At 39.4% G+C, this 19,886-nt stretch overlaps 1 long non-coding RNA gene across 2 annotated transcripts in view; it reads left to right on the plus strand.

Annotated features, from left to right (window-relative positions):
• Nucleotides 1-324: 324 nt before the first annotated feature.
• Nucleotides 325-19,886, plus strand: part of LOC123330923 — a 36,349-nt gene continuing 16,787 nt past the window's right edge. Inside the window, exons 1-2 of one of the 2 annotated variants that reach the window (XR_006640450.1) lie at nucleotides 325-716; nucleotides 1,381-1,472. This is a non-coding gene — a long non-coding RNA (uncharacterized LOC123330923). The remainder of the gene's footprint in view (nucleotides 717-1,380; nucleotides 1,473-19,886) is intronic. The other variant, XR_006640451.1, reaches the window with a different exon arrangement.

The following is a 19,886-nucleotide window of genomic DNA, read 5'->3' on the forward strand; positions in this document are numbered from 1 at the left end:
AGCTGGGCAGCCTGCATTGTTCACGGGTTTCCCAGGTGCCTTCCGTGCAGACTTAGTGGTTGGGAACTAGTCCTTCTTAGGCCCTCTGTCTGATTTTCCTATGGCTGGCTCTGATTTCTTTACCTCCTGAACACCTGCAGCCAAGGCTCCTTTTCAGAGCAGTTTGAAAGCCATCCTTTCTTTTTGCTCTTTACTCAGTTTGGTCCAGCTCTTAATCTTTGAACAGCATCAAATATTCATTGCCATTTGACAAAGCTGGGGCTGGAGGGTCCAGCGTTTTCTAAAACAGATCTTGCTTTACCATTGGTGATCCAGTGAGCCTTTCAGCAAGGCTGACTGTAAATCATCCAGGCTCAATTAGTGTATTTCAAAGAAATACCCAGGTGTTGTTTGACCTTCAAACATATGGACTGCTGGAATAAATGAAAGTCTCGCCTGTTCCCATCATGCTGAGGGAACTAGATGGGGTAATTCTTTTTCCTAGTCTCTGAGTTTTGTGGAGGGATTATTAGGTTTGGGCTCAGTGAGTTATTTGCTTTAGCAATATGCTCAGTGGTGGGCTGCAGTTGCCTTTGCTGAGGGAATTGCCAGGTGTGAGCTGTCACCAAGTACCACTAGAATGCTGGAGGGGCGTGGGGAACCACTGGGCCATGGAGGTGGGGCCTGAGCTCTGAGGCTTGAAGGGGACAGCCTGGGGTACAATCGGAAGCAATAAGGTAGGTGTCCAGCTGAGCTCTGTGACCAGGGCTTAGGAGCTCTGCACAGCAGGAGAGAATTGGATCTGGGGTCTTTCTTACCTTTTCCTAGTGTAGGGGTGATGGCCAGCCTCTCAGACTCGGACTCCTGATTTGATACCCTTATGTTTTCTTTGGTTTTGTTCAAGAGGCCATCCTATGCAGAATTGTCAGAGCTTTGCAGCGCAGCCTATGTTTTTTGCAACCTAAATAGTTTCTAAGAATTGGGACAATGTTGAAAAGCATTGTTCTGCGGCCAAGAGTGTGGTTTTCAGAGTTAGAAAGATGTGGTTTCAAATCACAGCCCACCCTACTGACTAATTTTGTGACATCAGGCATGTTTCTTTACTTTCTCTGAGCCCAATTTTCCCAGGCATAAAATGTAACTGATAATTCTTACTTTAGCCTTTTACAAAGTATGTTTAAAAGATATTTTAATGTTCATCCAACTAAAAAGAGATTTAGTGGTCAAGTACATTTGGAAAACCCTTTAGAAACTCTTTTCCTGTATTTTGGATTTGATAATGCCTATTGTCAGATTAAAGTTCCTGAGAAGTTCTGAAGGAAATAAACCTGTTTAACTTTGTTTAATCCATAATGTCAAAATATGCTTGAGTTCATGAACTCTTTTTCTTTTCTTTGGTAGAAAATGGGAGCAGTGTTTCATGAAATACAAGTGATCTCATAGGATTGTTATAAGAACTTATGATAAATGCTTCCCATGGTGCCTGGCCCAGAGTAAGTAATCAATAGTAGCAAGTGTTGTATGATTATAATTGTATGATTATTATTAATAAGGGCTTTTGGTCTCCAAAACTTAAAACTCTAAATTGGATATATCTAGTTTTTAATCATAAGCTCTTTGCCAAAATTTATAGATTTCAGCTTTCAGTGATGGCTAATGGTTGTGATTAAGTGCCTACTATTTATCAGAGGGCATTTTAGGTACTTTAACAAAATCTTTGCTATATCTGATGGTCACAGCTATTTAACAAGGGAGGTATTATTATCCTTTCATTCGTAAATATCAGCATTGAGGCTTGAAGATTGTATGTTTCCAGTCCAAAGTTGTGCAGAGACTCTGCTGTGGAATTAAGAATTAAGCTTGTATTTGTTTGGCCCAGAGCCCTTTATTATTCTAAGTTGGCATTCTGTAAATCTACAGGGGTCTGTGAAGGCGCCAATGATGTGAAAGAAATTTGCAGTAAGTCTAATAGAAATCAAACACTTGGCATGAGACATTGGAAGACAGTACACTGAGAGATCACCCTTCACCCACCCCAAGCTTCTTTCCTTTATTGGAATCCCCTTGTTCTCTCACCTGGAAGCCTTTCAGTGGTTGATCCCTTGGCCCAAAGCATTCTTCCTGTGTCTCCTTCCTGGGTTCTCTCTCATTCATCCTTCAGTCATTTGATTTCTCTGTCTACACATCAAACTGTGAGCATGGACCAAGTCTTCGTCAGTACAGTATATCCCCAGCATGTGACAGGTGACACGCTATATTCCATAGATACATATTGATGAATGAAGGCTATCAATTCAAAAGCTATGTGAGAAAATGATTTATGCCTTAGAGAAAAGTGGGGGAAAAGTTTATCATTTAAAAAGTACCGTCTTCTCAAGACACAATTTTGTGGAATCCTAGACAGTAAGGATGTTGAAAACTCCTGTACAAAACAAGGCTTGCTACCACTCTGGAGATGGTTGAATGTGGCTGCCTGTTTTTGGTGAGTATTAAGGTTGTGGGTTTCTATAGAACATCGCACAGCTCTGCAAGTTCAGAAACTCACTTTTTAACAGACCCCTGTTGTGAGGGAAGGTTGGTGCTTATGATTCAGCTCAAGAAAACCAATTCACTGGAATGCCATTCAATTATCACAGTTACTGTCTGTGAAATGCCTTCTTTTACCAAGCTGTGTCCTAGGCATATTACACATGTTACCTCTCATTTTTATGGCATGTCTCCAAAGTACTCAGCATTATTTCCATTACAAATGAGGAAGCACGGGTTCTGAGAAGTTCTGCAACTTCCAGAGACAGCTAGAAAGTGGTGGAGCAAGGATGTTAATTCAGGTCTGTCTGTGTGCCAAGTCCATTTGCCCCTTTAGGCCACCTTGTCATCTGAGACAGGAGCTTTCTGCTCCGTGGGAACTCCACTGGCAATGTGACTAGTACTGCACATTGATGAGCAAGTTCCCTCTGGAAGCTAACCTTACAGCAGAAAGATGTATAGTGACCTTAAAGATGTCTAGTGACCAAAATCAAAGCAAGTGTTGCTTTCAAGCTTTGCGTATCCAGCCTATTCTGGCTACTGTGTCATCTTCCCATGCCAAGAATGTTTTGATAGCAGTAACAAGGAATAGTTCTCAATACCAGAACACCTATTTCCTTGGTTAATTCTGCATCCATGCTTCACCTTTGAGATCAAATCCTCCTCATGCTCCATTTCTTTCCTTGTTTGAGAGTTCCTAGTGTCAGACTTATTCAAGTTCAACATTAGTTTGTCATTTTGTATGGAGGGAGTTACCCTGATTTTAAGAGCCAGACTAACTATCTTAGAAGTTGATGGATTATTTCCTGCAAAGCTCTCCATGGCTGAATTCTTTGATGCATTTTATTTTAATCTTTCCTGTTTCATGGTGTATCTGACAGGAATGGAGGAGATGGGAACTTAATTCCCTTGAGCACTGCCTCTAAGAGTGGCATAATTTCAATCATAGATTAGGATAATATATAGATGGGATAGTTGTTTTGGTTAAAACAAGCAAAAAAAAAAAAAAATGCTGGGGAAGCAACACTAAACCAAAGGGCAAATGTATTGAATACATGATTGAAATGTGGATGACCAAATAATGGGAAATGAGAAATGATAGCCAAAGCTGTCATTGCTGGTGATGCTTACTTCTTATCCACAAATGCCACAGACCTCCTTCTCAGGACTTAAGCCCCTTAATGTTGAAACCTGGTGATGCTGCCTATCAGGTTGGAGCAAGTGGAGCAACTAATGAGTGTCAAGTATCTGCCATAGCATGAAATGAGAAGGGGGATATTTATTCTATTTCAGTTCCACAAGTTTATCTATTCTAATCTGACTTCTACATTCTCAAGGCATAATTGAATACTTGAGATTCCTTTTGATTAGCTTTAGAGGGGACAGTTCCAGAGAGAGTGGTCATCCACAGGCCTCTTTTCTATTTAAATGAAGGGACTCACTCTTCCACTACAGGGTTTCTCAAAAGTTTGGTCTAAGGATCAGTGCATGAGATTCACTTGGAGCATGTTTTTTTAAAATGTCCCCACCTTACACCTACAGTACCTGCGTTTCAGAGGATGAGGCATGTGTTTCTACAATTTTAACAAGCCCCTCAGATAGTTCTTCTCAGAAAAATGTTAGCTTTAAAATGACCACCTGTGATTTGGGAGAATGGCAATGAAACATGTATAATATCATATATGAAATGAATCGCCAGTCCAGGTTTGATGTATGATACAGGATGCTTGGGGCTGGTGCACTGGGATGACCCAGAGGGATGGTACGGGGAGGGAGGTGGGAGGGGGGTTCAGGATGGGGAACACGTGAACACCCATGGCGGATTCATGTTGACGTATGGCAAAACCAATACAATATTGTAAAGTAATTAGCCTCCAATTAAAATAAATAAATTTATATTAAAAATAAATAAATAAAATGACCACCTGCAAGATGCCAGGATTCAGAGGAAGCAGGCACTGAGAGAGCCCTGGGAGATCATAAAGTCAGTTAATTACTATCATTTGACAGAGGAGGAAGCTGAGCACAGAGATGCACCCAAGTTGTTGATGGAGCTCAGGAAAGACCTAAATACAGGCTTTTCAGAGCTCCTCCAGACTCCGAGGACAAAAATCATTCTGCTACACTATAAGTGGCATTCCTTTTGTCTGCCAGGAATTGGAATTGCTCTGCAAGACTGTATTTCTTAAGGAAGAAATGGTAACTCATTTGCCCCTGGAAATGCCATCCTCTTTTTGAGTCTCAAATAGTAACATTTTAAATAAGCTACTTAAAATTCCTTTATGATTGCCCATTGTCTTGAGAGTGGGGTCCAAATGGTGGGCAAGCCCGTATCTGTGATTGCACTTACATCTCCAATATCTTCCACCCTTCCACTCGCCTCTACCTCCTTTACTTTCCGCTCTACTCTGCAGGTATTCTCACCTATTTTCAGTTCATTCAATGAGCCACGTTCCTCCTTCTGGAGGGTTGACATGTGATATTATTCTCTATACACTATCTTTCCTAGAAAAGTTGTCTTCATCTTTCGGTTGTTGGATGACAAGTTATGTCCTCTCTTCCTTGAGAACCTTTCTCTCACCTCCCAAGTATTTGTAATAGATGATATCTGTACTCTATACAACCCAAATTGATTGATACTGTATTGCAGTTGTTACGGTGCTTTTCTCTTACCTACCTTTTAAGCTCTAAAGGACAGGAATCATGTTTGGTGTTGTAGGACACATGGTATGTAGTGCCTGATCAAAGGAGACACTCAATAAACTGGAGGCCACATAAATGGCAGGATGATCTTGGGGTTCACATACCAGAATGCTCAAGCAGACCATGGTCTGCCTGGAATAGAGGATGACGTTAGTCAATGTTAGAAGGTGAAGTGAGTTAGGGCAAGCTGAGCTCGATCTTGGAAGGCTTTTGTTAGTTGAAGATGTTAACCTAGATCTGGTTACTGAAAATGATTGATTGACGGGGGTGTGAGGAAGATTCCCACTGCAGCGGTGGGGAGCCATGGGTGGCAGTGAGAAGTCGCTAAAACCACATGAGAATTATGATGTGGCTACAATAGTCCAGACTCAAGGTAATGAGGGACAGGAGCAGCCTAGTGGCTATTGGGAGGATGAGAAATGAATGAATCCCAGAAATGCTGCCATCAATCAAGAGTACTTGATAGAAGAGTCAAAGATCTTCCCAGTGGGACCTTTCTTCTTTCACTGATTTGTCAACTTATTAATTCAACAAACATTGACTGTGATATGAAGCACTGGGACTCTATTAGTAAGTACAATAGATATGCTCCTTGCTGTCCTGTAAGTGAAGGAGATAGATAACAGATAAGTAAACAAACCAAAGAAGAAGTGCCTAATGTAAATGTTTAGTAGACAATGGACTTCATGTATCAAATTTAATAATTCATGTGAAGCACTCAGCACAGTCCTTAGTATTATATATAGTAAAAACCCAATAAATTTTATGAAGTCTGACTTCCCCATATTCTCTAATAAAATTTTGAAAATTTCCTGTCTCACAGCCAATTTTAAAATTTATTTTATAGAAGTATAGTTGATTTACAAAGTGTTCCTTTCTGCTGTACAACAACGTGATTCGGTTATATATATGTGTATATATTAATATATATATTTTCATATTCTTTTCCATTACAGTTTATCACAGGATATTGAATACAGCATCCTATGCTTTACAGTAGGGCCTTATTGTTCATCTAGTCTACATATAGTAGTTAGCACCTGCTAATCCTAAACTCCCAATTCATCTCTCCCTCACCCACCCCTTGGCAACCATAAGTCCGTTATCTATGTCTGTGTTACTCAAAACTATTAAATGAATCATGATAGTGGCTACCATACATCAAGTACCTATTCGATACCAAGTTTTATCCCATGGGATTTGCATATATTAACTTCTCCTTATAATCACCTTGTAAGAAACTTATGATTGTCTTCTTTTTTCAGATAAGGAATCGGAAGATAAAGAGCATTAATTTCCTTAAATCCCTAGAGCTAGTGAGCTGGAACCCTAGGTAGGCCCAGCTCCCAATTCCATTCTCTTTCCATTGTCATGGTGGATCTGTTGCCAACCCGTGTTAGAGCAATCAACTTTGTTGTGAATCTGGCAGGCTCTTTTGACTTATCTATTTGTTCAAGTAACTGAAATAACCAGCAAATGTTAAGGAGTATATAGAAACATTACTTATGACACAGTTACCCACATGCAAGTATGGTCAAGTCTATGCTCCTTCCCTGCCTTCCAATGAACATCTTTGAATTGGGAGAAAATCTCAATACAGTCATCTTGTGACTCTTTTTTAAAAAGTATTCATTTATTTATTTCTGTATTTTTAGAAATCTTAGACTATAGAGAAAAGATCTACAATGTTGTTCAATTCAGATTCTGAGTGTTCAGTGTTAGGATGAAGAGTCTAAGCTTTGTAGATTTGGTTGAAGTCTTTCCTTTGCCACTTACTGGACTATGAAATTAAACAGATCTCTTAAAGCACTCTCAGCTATATTCTCATTATTTATAAATGATGAAGAAATAGGGTGGTAATAGCTCCTAGTGAAGTCTTGGGACTGAATTAGTATAAGTAAGAGAAAAGTGTGTGTTAGTCACTGAGTCGTGTCTGACTCTGCAACCCTATGGACTATAGGCCGCCAGGCTCATCTATCCATGGGATTCTCCAGGCAAGAATACTGGAGTGATTTGTCATTTCCTTCTCCGGGGGATCTTCCTGACCCAAGGATTGAACCCAGGTTTCCTGTATTACAGGCAGATTCTTTACCATCTCAGCCACCAGGAAAAGTAAGAGAAGTATGTTCTTAACTGGTTGCAGTTTGCTACCCAGGAGATATTTAGCAATGTCTGGTGACATTTTGGTTGTCACAACTGGGGGCATGTCACTAAGATCTAATGAGTAGTGACTCAGGATGATTTAGAACATCCTACAGTCCAGAGATAGCTCCCTCCCCCCACCCCCAGCAGAGGATTATCCAGTGCTGAGGTTAAGAAAACGGAGTATAAATCCTAGTCAGTACTGTGTAGCCATACCAAAAAAAGAAAAAATCCTAAGATCATTCAGGAATATGGAATACTTGGGAAATCCTTCTGGAAGCACTGGGATTATGACATTCAGATGAAAATACATCTGGAGTATTGACTAAATATTTTCCTTTTGTCTAAACAATTTGAAGTCATGAAATAGGTATTTCCATTCGTCCACTTGGGGTGTGGAGTGCTGAGGTTTTTTGGTCAATTGTTTAGGGGTTTCATAAAGATGAATTTGCATTTGATGGCAAGCTCTGTTTTTATTTTTCATTTCAGGAGTAGTTTATCCTATACCATTACTTTTCGAAAGGGAGGCTGATTTGTTTTTATGATTTTTTTTCCTTTGTAACTTAAAAACATCTTGAATTATTAAACTAGTTATTTTCCAGACCTGCAAATGTTTTCAATGTGTGGCCATAAGTTTCCCTGAGTCAGCACATAGTCCTACATCTTGGAAGAGCTTAGTTGGTCAGAACCATTTCCTTAAGATGGTGGTAATTTTCTTTGGGGTTGTGATTTTCAAGGTACTCATTCTGATACAAGAGAGTATGTATTTTTCCCAGACCCCCACATTCAAGGATGTGATGGGAATTCTGCCCAGGACTTAGGGGTATGCATCATCATTTCAGACTAGAGAAGAGAATTAAGAGGAGAAACTCAAGTGGCTATTTAAAATTTCCCCCTGATGTTGGACTCTCGCTCATTTCTAGCCAAACCATAAAGTAAATCCTCCAGCTCACATTCTATGGGTGACTATAAGAAAGTACTTTGAGTTACAGCTGAAAAATTATTATTTTCTCCTTCAAAGCCAAATGATTTCATAAGAGGCAGAAAAAGAAAAAACCCACCAAAGTCAAATTGATGAAAACCAGTTGAAGTATAGCCTTGAGTCTGATACTGCCATCCTGTGTGTGTGCTAAGTGGCTCAGTCATGTCCGACTTTTTGTGGTGCCACAGTCTGTAGTCTGCCAGGCTCCTCTGTCCACGGGGATTCTCCAGGCAAGAAAACTGGAGTGGGTTTCCATGCCCTCCTCCAGGGGATCATCCAACTCAGGGACCAAACCCAGGTCTCCAGCATTGCAGGCTGATTCTTTACCATCTGAGCCACCAGGGAAGTCCAAGAATACTGGAGTCTGTAGCCAATCCCTTCTCCAGGAGAACTTCCTGCACCAAGAATTGAACCAGGGTCTCCTGTGTTTGGGGATGAAAGCCCATCCCAAAACACAGATGGCATCTTCGGGCATGGCTCTCAACACTGATGGAATTAGATTTCTCTGTCAACTCATTGGAAGCTGCAGTCCTGTACCACACATTTCCTGAATGTCTTATTCACAATGATCAGACCTGTTTTCTTCATTATCAGGAAGCTACAAAGACAACTGAAAGGATTTCTACTGCCAATACAGGCTGACTTTTAAACAAATATCCTCAAAGCTCGTGAATACATCATGTAAGGGCTGAGGCCTCGAGGAAGGTATCTTTCATGAAAGCTGGGGAAATCTCTGCTGAAATCACTGGACCCTAGATGATGGATAGCCTCCCACCTAAATCCTGTTCAGTTAGTAAATGCTTAGAGATGATGGTTTGCTCTTAAACAAACATGGATTCATTCTCGATTTTTGTCTTAAGCTATACTTACTGATAGCCCAGAGAAATGATTTTTTTCCTCTTTATGTCAAGAAATCCAAATTCTATGTAATGAGATCAAGAGATTATACTCTTTAAGAGCTGAGAAGAATCTAGCTCATCATTGGACTCAGTTTTTCAGGGAGGCTCTTAAGATCCCAAACTAATGATGGCTGAAGGAGGGATAAAAGACTCAGCCAGAGGTCTTTGGGCTACGATACATGTGGCAACCGAGACCTTACTTGTTCACTCTTCTGTTTGGTGCTTTCCTCCAAGACTAGACTGCCCAGCTCGCTCTTCTCCTGATGTTTCTCACAGTTCATTTATAACCCTTGCCCCTCCCCCATCTGACTTTGAAGAACCTGAATTCATTTAGGCTTTGGTTAGTGGTAATTATTTACCTGTCAGACCCCAGCTGGACTGCATCACCAAAGCTGAGTCACACAGCTTTGCTTCCAGTGACTGCCTCCAAACAATTAAATCAGAGAAGCACCTGTGTAAATATGCAATATTTGGCGATAATAAAATGATGAGGCAACAGAAACTGAGCCGAACTGGTGAAAAATAGTGAATATTTTCCCCTGGGGGTTTTCAGTATCTCCAGTCTCAAGAACAAGGTCGAGTTACTTTCCCACCCTTCCCATACTTTGTTTTTTTTTTTTTTTCTGGAAAATATAGCTCATCTGATATCACCAGATGTGGTTTGTTTGCAAACATTAAGATTTTAAGGTAATCCTCTCATGTGAATGCTGAGAGACAAGAAGTTGAAATAGGGTGAAGGACTAACCAGTAATTTTCTTTTCCAAAGCCAAAATGTCTATCTGAAGAGATAAGCTGACAATTGAAACTCATCTTGGACAATGATACATGTTCTTTTTTTATATTTAGGGCTTCCATGATTAGAGTCAAAGCCTAGGATGGTGGAAAGAGTGAGAGCTTTTATAATCAGATAGACCAGGAGATGAATCCCAACACTGCCTAGTAACTGTGTGACCTTGAAAGGATTTTGAGCCTTAGATTCCAAATTTGTAAAAAGGACATAATCCTTAACCTCATATGCTGTGCCATAGTAAAGTGTCAATCTCATTACCTGCTTAGCAAATATTCACTCTGCCCCACTGCATAATGGTAGACCAGAAAAGTCATCATTTTTGGCCTGGTTGCCATTTAGTAAGCCACAATTAAACTGTTGGTGACTTTTCTTTATGTTGCTTTCTGATGGTGATCACTTTTCGGTAATAACCAGAAAGTGATTCTGAAATTTCCATCTTATGTTTCAAAGGTACCCTGTCTTGCATTTGGGATTTGTTCCTTCTTTAACACAAATTCATGCATAATGCCTATTTGAGACATCTTTTCAGTTGTCTTTTAGCTGGACATAGAAAGATATTGTCACTATCCGGCCATAATTTGTTTAGATTTTTCTGTTTCGACACAATTGGTATTTTTGAAATTTTATTGAAGTATAGTTGATTTACAGTATTATATAAGTTTCCACTGTACAGCAAAATGATTCAGATATAGATATGTAAATATACACACACATTATTTTTCATTATAGTTTATCTCAGGAGAGTGAATAAAGCTCCCTGTGTTATACAGTAGGACCTTGTTGCTCATCCATCCTATATATAAAATAGTTTGCATCTACTAATCCCAAACTCCCAGTCCATTCCTTCCACCCCTCCTTCCCCTTGGCAACCAAAAGTCTGCTCTCTGTGTCTGTGAGTCTGTTTCCTTTTCATAGATAAATTCATCTGTGTCATATTTAGATTCCTCATATCAGTGATATCATATGGTATTTCTTTCTCTTTCTGACTTACTTCACTTAGTATGATCATCTCTAGGTCCATTCATGTTGCTGCAAAGTATTTCATTTTTTATGGCTGAGTAGTATTCCATTAGGGTTTCCCTAGTGGCTCAATGGTAAAGATCTGTTTGCAATGCAGGAGACATGGGAGACGTTAGTTAAATCCCTGGGTCAGAAAGATCCCCTGGAGGAGAGCATGGCAACCCACTGTAGTATTCTTGCCTGGAAAATCCCATGGACAGAGGAGCCTGGTGGGCTATAGTCCATGGGACCACAAAGGGTCGGACATGATTGCAGTGGCTGAGCACAGCACAGTATTCCGCTGTGTGTCTCGGTATGTATACACACAGACACACACACTCACTCCATCTTCTTTATCCATTCATCTGTCAGTGGACATTTAGGTTATTTCCATGTCTTGGCTATTGGGAATAGCACTGTAATGTACACTGAAGTGCATGTATCTTTTTAAATTAGAGTGTTCTCTGGATATGTAAGGCTAGTATTTTCAGGTGAGGGACTTCTACAGATGGAGTTTCATAGACGCACTCCTGTTGTGTTCCTAAAGTGCCTGCTTTGTCTGTTCCTAAGCCCTGTGATCTTGGGCAAGTTAATGATTCACTGTGTTTCTTTGGAGATGATGATAACTAATGCTTCAGATTATTCAGAGAATATAGTGAGTTACACGTAAAGGATTTAGAATGTGACTCAAATAGAAAAGTTGTAGTTGTGACTGGTATTATTACTGGGACAAAAGTAGGTAGCCAACAATAGGATTTGTCTTACAGAAGGAGTGAGTGTGCGTAACATTAATCAAATTTTCCCGAATCAAAAAGTTCAGTGTTAAAAATGTTGTCTTCTCATACAGAAGGCTAACAAACACTTGAAAAGATGCTCAACATCACTCATTATCAGAGAAATGCAAATCAAAACCACTATGAGGTACCATTTCACACCAGTCAGAATGGCTGCGATCCAAAAGTCTACAAGCAATAAATGCTGGAGAGGGTGTGGAGAAAAGGGAACCCTCTTACACTGTTGGTGGGAATGCAAACTAGTACAGCCACTATGGAGAACAGTGTGGAGATTCCTTAAAAAACTGGAAATAGAACCGCCTTATGATCCAGCAATCCCACTGCTGGGCATACACACTGAGGAAACCAGAAGGGAAAGAGACACGTGTACCCCAATGTTCATCGCAGCACTGTTTATAATAGCCAGGACATGGAAGCAACCTAGATGTCCATCAGCAGATGAGTGGATAAGAAAGCTGTGGTACATACAGACAATGGAGTATTACTCAGCCATTAAAAAGAATACATTTGAATCAGTTCTATTGAGGTGGTTGAAACTGGAGCCTATTATACAGAGTGAAGTAAGCCAGAAAGAAAAACACCAATACAGTATACTAACGCATATATATGGAATTTAGAAAGATGGTAACAATAACCGTGTATACGAGACAGCAAAAGAGACACTGATGTATAGAACAGTCTTTTGGACTCTGTGGGAGAGGGAGAGGGTGGGATGATTTGGGAGAATGGCATTGAAATACGTAAAATATCATATATGGAACGAGTCGCCAGTCCAGGTTCGATGCACGATACTGGATGCTTGGGGCTGGTGCACTGGGACGACCCAGAGGGATGGTATGGGGAGGGAGGAGGGAGGAGGGTTCAGGATGGGGAACACATGTATACCTGTGGTGGATTCATTTCGATATTTGGCAAAACCAATACAATATTGTAAAGTTTAAAAATAAAAAAAAAAGACTAAAAAAAACCGTTGTCTTCTTTCATAAAAGTCATTCTTAATTTTATTTAGTTTTAATGCAATGTTGTGTTGATGATTTCTGAATAAGACAGTGAAAAGTGAGAAAGCCTTCAATGGAATGTTATTCAATTATTCACAGAGGCAGGTCCAACTGTCTTTGGACCTTGTGTCTAAAATGAAATGATCACTAGTTTTAAAAGTCTCTGAGATATTATTTACTCTATGGTATGAAGCTGATATACTTGTAAGGATAGGTAAGGGAATAAATAGCAGAGAGTTGTCAAAAAGTCAAGGTTATACCCTTAAGTTGTGACAGCCAAAATAATAGATTTGTAGGAGGCTGTTAACAGAGTTTTAAATGCAAAATTTAAAGAAAGTTCACTCATAGTGTACCCTTTCCCTTCCTAATCCATTAAGCAAACCCATTAGTGTTAAATGAAAAGATTTGGTGGAAAGATTTGCTTTGGGATAGAAAAGTATTTTGAATTATTAAGCTTCCTACACGTCTTAAAACAAAATTTACTCTGAAATCCCCATTAGATCCCACTGAATTCACTGAGCAATGTGGCCTCCTGGTTTTGTTTAACAGCTCTGCTTTCCCAAAGGGGCTGACGACTCATTGTGTTGGAGCTGAGCTTTAACGTGCTTCTTCCCTGAGGCCTCATCACTTATCTAGTCTGTTGAAGAACTCTGTACATCTATGTAGCATGGTCCAATTGAGTAGGCTGTATGATAAGCATCTCAACAATAACACCATAAAATCTAAGCAGAGAAATACACGATATGCTGATAAATAGACGTGCATGCATTGAATTTTAAAAATATATTTTCCCATTCTGCACTTTCATAGCCACAGTTTAAATACCCAAAAGTCCTTTCCATGAATTCATCCATGCACATTCCTCTAAATCTGCTATATTTTGGATGGAGATTGGCCCCATTTTTCTAGGAAATGAAAGAAATTGTTATTCTAATACCATTTTTTTGGTCACTTATTTATAAATCTTATTATTTCTCATGTGGTTTAAATATTCTGCCAGCACCTCTTACACCTGAAGTCCTGGTCAATTCCCATTCACAGCTGCAAACTCTTAGGCGGCTATTGATTCTGTGTCTCCTTGCTAAAGGTTACGAACTTCCTCAACTGTAATGTTGTAAGTTATATCTATTGATGTTAAGATTCTCTTATTGTTCCTTGCTGACACTGTACTTTTGTTTTTTGGCTGTTTAGTGTTGTTGACATACATTTTGCTCATCAGTTGACAAAGATGATTGAACTGAATTATCTCTGGGTATCATGAAAGTTGACATACTTTCAGCTTTTGGATCATGAACTGAAACCAAAAATTTGATGTTTTTGGCAACCGTACGCACAGCCTGTATTATCTTTGGTCCAAAGAAGCTTTCAGATCATGCAAAGACATGTTAATTCTTGCTTCTAGCTTCTTTCTGCCTTCCTTCTTCAGTGCATGTAACATCCTTAGTTTCTGTTGAGAAGACTAGAAACAAAGCAGGATTGTTTAGCACCTGCATAAGGAACAATTAGCTTAAGCATTATGTCATTAATATGAACTAGAAGATTGTAGATTTTTGGGTCTCAATTGGTATGCCACAAACCTTTCATGGGTATGTAACCTAATGGGAAACAGTCTCATGTTTTCTTTTTGTACAACTGAAGGTTGTACAAAAATATATGACAACAGCTATCACTTACTAGGTTGATCATTCAACATATTGGGGGAAGAGCCAAAACCTACTGAGTAGGAAAGAAGAGACACAGACTAGCATAAATCTGATACAGGGGAAAAAAAAAAAATCAAGGAGATATATGATAAAAAGATGTATAGGCAGAAACTTACAATAACTTTGTCCTATATGTGTATACATATAAATATGCTATTAGATTTACTGAAGTATAATTTACATACAACAAAATGAATATAGTCATTTAAAATGTACAGTTCAATGAATTTTTATGTATGCATAAATACATGTAACCATCATCCAAATCAAGAAACAGAAAATTTCCAATACACTAAAATACTCTCTTCTGCTCCAATCCAAGCAACTTCTCAATCCAACCCCAGGTACCATTACATTTTTGTTTATCAATATAGACTAAATTTACTTGTTTTAATTCTACATACAAATAGAACAATGTGATATGTACTGTTTTGTGTTTGACTGCTTTCACTAGGCAAAAAGGTTTTGAGAGTCATTCATATTGTATGTATTAACAAATATTCATATACAAATATGGGCTTCCCAGGTGGCGCCTAGTGGTAAAGAACCCACCTGCCAATGCTGGAGACCAAGAGATGAGATGTTTGAACTCTGGGTCCGGAAGATCCCCTGGAGGAGGAATTAGCAACCCATTCCAGTATTCTTTCTTAGAGAATCCCATGGACAGAGGAGTCTGGTAGACTAGAGTCCACGGGGTGGCAAAGAGTCAGACACGACTGAGCTACTTAGCGTGCACACACACATACACAAGTAAATAGTCTGTGTAGATACAGGCTTTTTTTCTTAGGTTCTTAACAAGTTGTGTTCTAAGATATTTATAACATTTTATATCCATAATCGGAGAAGGCAATGGCACCCCACTCCAGTACTCTTGCATGGAAAATCCCATGGATGGGGGAGCCTGGTGGGCTACAGTCCATGGGGTCGCTAAGAGTCAGACACGACTGAGTGACTTCACTTTCACTCTTCGCTTTCATGCATTGGAGAAAAAATGGCAACCCACTCCAGTGTTCTTGCCTTGAGAATCCCAGGGACAGGGAAGCCTGGTTGGGCTGCTGTCTATGGGGTCGCACAGATTTGGACACGACTGAAGCGAATTAGCAGCAGCAGCAGCAGCAGCAGCATATCCATATTGCCAATGGGTGACATTTTCAGACCTATATTCTTCTATTTAAAAAGTATGCTCTAAAACATAATCACAAATGGAGTTGAAAAACTAATTATATTTTTCTATTACATATTTTAAAAAGCAGGTAGTTCTTTAAAAACGAACAGTGTATCTTTGGACTACTTAAAGCATCTTATATGCTACCTAGCACTTTCTACATCTAGCCATACTAAAGTAGATCACATCAACATTGAATGAAGAAGTGATGGAGATAAAATATGGAATGACAATGTTTCACTTGTGGTTTCTGATAGAATCATAAAATTTTAAAACTAGAATGACCTAATCCTTTCCTTTCATTACACAGATGGGCTAATTCCTTCCTAAGGCCTCTCAGCTGGTTAATTAACTCAACAGATACTTGTAAAGGGCTGAGCATGTTCTAGGAGTTGGAAATATGACAGTGAACAAAACACTCTTTCATGGAGCCTACATTCTAGTGCAGAATAGAACCCCTTTCTTTGGTTCTATGTCTAACTGTGTATTATTTAATGGCCTATTCACTGCAAAAGATAGCATCTGAACATTCTAACACCTGTCTCCAGTTTCTCTCTAAACACTGTTAGAAATAAGGTTTTACTCTGTGTAAAATCAAACCAATTGCATAATCCTTTCAAGCTAACTCACCTTTTTTTTTTTTTAATTTTATTTTATTTTTAAACTTTACATAATTGTATTAGTTTTGCCAAATATCAAAATGAATCCGCCACAGGTATACATGTGTTAACTCACCTTAAATATACCAGCTCACATGATGGCACTCTGCAGTTCCTAATGGGGTAACTTCTCATGCTTTTCTCTTTAGCCATAAAAGGGAAAACAAATCTCTCATTTTTTATGAGAAAGTGTCCACTACCCATCATAATTATGTAATTTGGGATTTTGTAGGACATGGTCAGTCTTTGGTTGCAACACACATTAGAACTTGTAGACAGGGTCTTTTGCTCTTATCTCATCTTGCTTCAGATCTTCTTCCTGCTCTGTTTTAGTCTCTCTTGACATATCACCCTCCCAAGGTGTTTCTTCTGTTTATCTGTATCAATTCCTGTATCCCAGCTCTGTCTCCTTTCAGACCTGAAAATTCTTACCCAACCAAGCCTCTTCTGGTCTGAGGAAAAGAAGACTCTACTGTGGCATTCCAATCTTGAAAGCTGATTCTGTTCCTGACAATGTCAATGGTTTTCACAGACACAATCACCCCCAGAGAGGCAACAAGGGTAGGATGGAAGAAATCATCAGAAATGGATTTGGGCACACAGTTTCATCTCTCCTTTTTGTCTTTAGATCAGTGGAATTAGTGAAAGCTTCTGTGAACTCATGGAATTTTCAGGCTTTGAAATTACCAGACGTCTTCAAGTTGTCTTTGAAGAATGCTTATTTTACAACGTGTAATTTTTCTGAGAAGAGGAGAAAAACAGAGTGGGTCTTGTTCAAGGGATAACTGGAACTTAGAGATAACTCCTTTTTATTATGGACCGCTATGTCCCAGGCATTGTGCTGTGTGCTTTTCATGTTTTTGCCCTTTGACCTTCCCAACAATTCAGTGATAAATGAGTTATGTGTAGCCTCATTTTACAAATGAACACATAGGATCCTGGAGAGGCCACTTAGCTTCCCTAACATCAAACAGCCAATATATGATTAAGTCACGATTTAGTGCCAATGAAACCCTTCTATAGCTTGTTAATATTAGTGTCAACATAGAAATATTTGTAAAGCGTTAAATGTAAAGTTTGTTCTTGTATATTCATTTTGTCACTAAACGGAGTCAGGGTTTGTTGAATTTGCCTCAAAATCACTAAGTTAAGATGGAGTGGTCTAAATCAGAACCCTAGTTTTTTAATTTTATTACAAGGTTTTTCCAACACAGCATTCTGTAATTCTAAGAGAAAATTGTCCACTTTTTCATTGGCTTCAGTTGTTGGGTTAAAACTCACTGTATGAACAGTCATGACAGAGATTTTAAAGACTGAGTTATAACATTGACATTATAAATAATATTTAATTCTGTTAAATCCAACAAGTATTTATTCAAATATTTATTGTTTCTTTTTATTGTTGACATGATGCCTTTTTTACTACTGAACCCCCCACATATACTCTTCTATTATCAGACCAAGACAAAAGATAAAATGCCCTTTCAAACTCAAGGAAATTGTCCTGGTCTGTCTGGATTAACTATCATCCTGAAAGATGTATAGATGTGTGACAGGTGAGAATACAATAGGAAATATCTCCTTCTCCAGAATGCCTTGTTAGGATGTGCCATTTGAAAGAGGAAGAAAAAGGTTATGTTGGAACCACATAATCATTGAAAGCAACCTTATTTCAGGCGCCATCTCTGCAAATGCAATTATGACCAAGTCTCATGAGTCTGTGCTATTGGGAAGAGGGTGGAACATGGACAGTTGGCAGGCTCAGATAATCCAAATACCTGATTTTCAGCATTTCCCCCACTAAACGTCTTTACCAGCATTGCTAGCAAGTAATGGAAATTGCTGCTTCTAGTTTCCTTCCTCTCTTTCCCACACCCAGTGCCCCCAGCCCCAGTCACCCTTCCATGGAGATGTTAGTAAGCAATGAAATGGCCAAAAAGCTGTGGGAGGAAGAAGAGAGAAGGAAAGTCAATCAGTCCTTGTGTAAAATAGAACTCTTTTAATGTGGGACTTCCCTGGTGGCTCAGACAGTAAAGTGTCTGCCTATAATTCGGGAGACCTGGGTTCAATACCTGGGTCAGGAAGATCTCCTGGAGAAGGAAATGGCAACCCACTCCAGTATTCTTGCCTGGAAAATCTCATGGATGGAGAAGCCTGGTGGGCTACCACCAGGGGGTCGCAAAGAGTCGGACATGACTGAGCGACTTCACTTTCACTTTACCAACTGGAAGGTCCTGCTCCTTGTAGACTATTGTTTTGATTGATGATATCTTTATCAGATATATGTGTACTAGCACATCTCAAATATAATTTTATTCAATTTCTATTATATGAGTAAAATATCAATTCATTTTCCTTGTTTTAAAATACTAAATATTTGGAGAAGGAAATGGCAACCCACTCCAGTGTTCTTGCCTTGAGAATCCCAGGGATGGGGGAGCCTGGTGGGCTGCTGTCTATGGGGTTGCAGAGTTGGACATGACTGAAGCGACTTAGCAGCAGCAAAAGCAGTTGCTCCATTGTTTACATTTGTTCCACATTAACCACCACTACCATTCCCCGAAAAAAAGGGAAGGGCCTATAAAAACAGGGGTCTGATGATCAGAAAATCTAGGTCCTGACCTCAGTGTTGCAGCTAAGGAGCTTTAACCTTAATTAAGGCAAGTCTTCTCCCTGGGGCTGAGTTTTCTAGTTTGAAAAATGATGGATTTGGCCTAGCCAATCTAGGAGGTCTCTGTCAGTATCCACATTCCACAATGCTGGGACTTACTGTGGCATCAAATAGGCAGTCAAGATTCTGTGGGATGTTGATACTGTTTGTTTTTCCATTTGGGAGATCTGGCTCTGGCAAGAGCAGGTGGCATCCCATATCACCTTTCTCAATGAAAAAAGCCTCATTCTACCTTCTCTGAGAACACCCTTTTCCAACTTTTGTTAGCAGTTACATCTCCTGATATAGCACTTAAACTCCACTTAGTTATTATTTCTTTTTTCACTTTGCACATGGTTTAATCCATGTATTGGGGAAGAGGAATCCATAAGAACTAGCTGAAATGTGTGTTCTGTATCCATTCCTAAGAATGGGGCAGATATCTGAGCCCGGTGTCACTCATGGATTACTCCTTCCCGTAGGGAATGGTAATGTTGTAGACGGATAAATGGGAAAGACAATTATAAATCCAGTAAGTTTAGAATCTAATTCTAACTGTTGGCTCCTGAGAAATGACTCCATTGACGTAGCAGTCATTTTCTTTGAATAAGATGTTTTGTATGAAGCAACGGTACCAAAGGAGGAGAAAACTGTACTCTAAGGAGGAAAAAATTAGTAGGAATCTTTCTGAGCTTCTGGAATAAGGCTTACAGGCTTTGAAGATCAGTACATTTGTATGTGGGGAGAAACCATAGCTGTGTTCATGAGCTAGCAGATAGCAGTCAGTTTTGACGTCATGTAGGGGGAAATGGGGTCACACAGAGTCGGACACGACTGAAGCGACTTAGCAACAGCAGCAGCAGGGTGAACCCCTAAATAGTATTTTAGTATCAGAAA

The sequence above is a fragment of the Bubalus bubalis genome, chromosome 21 (genome assembly GCF_019923935.1).
Source record: "Bubalus bubalis isolate 160015118507 breed Murrah chromosome 21, NDDB_SH_1, whole genome shotgun sequence".
NCBI classification, from domain to species: Eukaryota; Metazoa; Chordata; class Mammalia; order Artiodactyla; family Bovidae; genus Bubalus; species Bubalus bubalis.